This window comes from Hibiscus syriacus, unplaced genomic scaffold, assembly GCF_006381635.1.
Source record: "Hibiscus syriacus cultivar Baekdansim isolate YM2019G1 unplaced genomic scaffold, ASM638163v2 tig00111208_pilon, whole genome shotgun sequence".
Taxonomy (NCBI): domain Eukaryota; kingdom Viridiplantae; phylum Streptophyta; class Magnoliopsida; order Malvales; family Malvaceae; genus Hibiscus; species Hibiscus syriacus.
In genome coordinates, this window is record NW_024063020.1 from 291,394 (window position 1) to 294,730 (window position 3,337).

Below are 3,337 nucleotides of genomic sequence, written 5' to 3' on the forward strand. Positions count from 1 at the left end.
TAGTTTAAAAAAAAAGCTAACCACAGTTTAAAGTACCTCTCAAAGTTGATGGTTGATCTCAAATTCTAAAATGATCTTGTTAATTGCTTACTGATATTAGTTAAGTTTACATAGAATAAGGAAACAAGAATGCTTGAAGATGTAAAAATTCATATAAAGTAGTTCAAAATATTTTCTTAAAAATTATTCAAACACATGAATACCGTCCATGAAAAATCGTTCTAGAGATATCTGCTACCAAATGGGACCTTGTGGAATCAATTATTTTTAATGACTTATTAAAGCATGTGCTTAAATAAATAATAAGACGAGAACAGTAAATAACAAGACAACAAAAGTGCTGTTGGGGTGGGGTAATGCGGTATTGAAAATTTGACATGTGTTGTACCTTACCTCAATGAATTATGGACGTTCATGGACCACACACCTCTATAAATTGGCATGGAAATTAAACCAACAACACATCTCAACACACAATCTGCTAACCATGAAATCCACAAGTGCTTCTGTATTTCTTCTTTTCGTCCTGTTTGGCCTGGCCAACGCTGCAAACAATGCCGTGCTGGATAGAAACGGTGAAGAGGTCGTCACGGGCGTCCCATACTATGTAGTGTCGGGAATATGGGGCGCTGGTGGTGGAGGGCTTGCCATAGGCAGGGAGAAAGGTAGACCATGCCCGGAAATCGTCGTTCAGAGACAATCCGATATGGACTATGGTAACCCCGTGATATTTTCTAATGCGGACCACAATGATGATGTTGTCCGTGTGTCCTCCGACGTAAACTTGAAGTTCACTGGACCAAGAGATAGACTCTGCCAAACAACAACGGTGTGGAAGGTTCAACATGGCGAAGACTCAACCGGACAAAGGTTTTTGGAACTAGGTGGGGAGGAAGGAAACCCTGGTTGCGACACAGAGGAGTTGGTTTAAAATAGAGGAGACCGGCATAGAACGTATGTACAAATTTAAGTACTGCCCTTCGGTATGTGGTTCATCCGACACTGCTCGCAACGAAATTGAGAAAGCTCATCCCGACACTGCTTGCAACGAAATTGAGAAAGCTCAGGGTAAGGATGGACAAATACGTTTGGCTCTATCCGATGGCGAAGGGTCTGCATGGCCATGGATATTTATCAAAGCAAACAAACCACATAATAGGATCCGACCAGTTATTCCTATTAATAAAAAGCCATCCTTGTGCATCAACTAATTACTACTGTAATAGTAGTATTAGGCTATTAGCTTTAAGTGAATAAAGGGCCACTGCTTAAATCTGAGAGTGCTTATCATTAAAGTTGCCGTGTTAGAGGCAGCAGCATGCTCGTGCTAACAGGGTTTGCCTCTCAGGGCCCAACTTTGTACTCTTTTACGCTTGTTGAATAGAACTATGTAAATTACTTCATGCTGCCATTGATTCTAGTATTAGTCTCATTAATTGGGTAACATGTTTGGTTATTTTTAGCATCAAGTTCGATCACATCACATGCATAAGAATTAGATGGAAAAAAAACTTCGAAAATTGAAAGAATAGATTGATAATGCATAAGAAAATTATGATGAGAGATGTTAAATAATAATAAATTAATTAAATAAAATTTATGCTCTTTATAATAAGTCGAATTTTTTGGTGAATAGATCATTTATTAATAATAAGTCACTTGGTGAATAGATTTATTTTTTAATTTAAAGTTGTATTTATTCAATTATATCTACTAGCTTTACAATAAATCTTTCATCAAATGATCTTAACTATTCATCAGAAGGTCATAACCTTTTGATTAATTTCCTTTCCTCTATATATAGTCTAGTTAAGGAACAAATCTTATTGACATTTTTTCACAACCTTGAATAGGAAATCACTTAGAAATTCATTCCTGATTCTTTCTGTCCGATGAAAGAGAAGGGTAAAATTGTGTTCGATTGATCACTTGGGATGTGCTTATTATTGTGATAGTTTGTTAGTGTATCTTGGGAGACTGACATTCAATGTTTACTCAAAGCACCGAGGAGAAGACGAATCTGTCTTAAAGAAAATGTTCATACATTCGTCAACAAAACTTCCTCTTCTATTTATCTAACTCCGCTCATCTGATTTCATGTCTACATATGAATAATCAAATTTTGTTTCTCTTTAATTTTATATTTATTTTACTTCGTTCGATTAATAATAATATTTACTTATTTTATAATTATTTTATTTATCATATTAACATTTTGTCAAACAATATTAAGATATAATATTTTTGTATTTTTTTAACCTAAGATTGATTCTTTGAGTTTATTCATAGTCATATACCAATGAAGCATTAAACAGTGACAAATCAAGTGTTGGACGCCATTTGCAATTTGCAATTTGCAAGTTGGAATGCAATTTGCAGATGCAATGGAGTGAATGTGATAGTCTACGTGTTATTCATTTCTTTGTGCAGTTGGTAAATTGATTGTGGAAATTTGACTATCGACATGCCATTGAAATTTTCAAGTAGAGCGAGACACGTTTTTTTAATGCAAATATAATTTTATTACTTTTCCGCAAACTCAGCTTGGGTCTGTGCCTCGTTAAAAAACCTCACTAAGCCTAACAAGAGGAAAAAGAGTACAACGAACTAAAGCTTAGATTACAAGGGTTTCATGATTATAACGTAACACAAAACTAATTTTGACATTCACCATACACTGCCTTAAAATCAACTCCTTCCATCACATTCAGTAGAACTAAAGTGCAGGAACAAACCAAATTACCAATACTCTCAAATCCAATAGCTACTGGAGAAGGGTTTCATTCGACTTAGCATATCCCCATACGAAGCACCGGTTTTGTTTGTCCAGAAGGAGGACAAGTCGATGAGGTTGTGCATCGATTATCTACAATTTAATAAATTGACCATAAAGAACCGACTCCCTTCCCAAGGATCGAGGACCTTTTTTGTTCAACTTAGAGGAGCATGCATATTCTCCAAAATTGACTTGAGATTGGGATATTATCTGTTCAAGGTTAAGGATGCCGACATAGCGAAGAGGACTTTTTGGACTAAATATGACCACTATGAATTTTGAGTTAAAAATTTGGAGGCAGTACCTTTTAAGGAAAAATGCTACATCTTTACCGATCACAAGAGCCTTAAGTACCTACTCATGCAAAGGAGTTGAATTGGAGACAACATAGGTTGCTCAAGTTCATAAAGTACTACGATTATGTGATCAACTACTGCCCAGGAAAGACATATGTAGTTACAGATGCCTTGAGTAGGAAATCGATGTCGGAATTGTAATCTTTATTTTCACACCTAATTTTGACTAGTGATGGTAGGTTATTAGCTACGATAAGAGTTGAAC

The 3,337-nt window shown here is 35.6% G+C and overlaps 1 pseudogene; it reads left to right on the forward strand.

Moving 5' to 3' along the window:
- The first annotated feature begins 452 nt into the window (after nucleotides 1-452).
- LOC120155812 lies at nucleotides 453-1,401 on the forward strand (annotated as a pseudogene).
- Nucleotides 1,402-3,337: the final 1,936 nt, after the last annotated feature.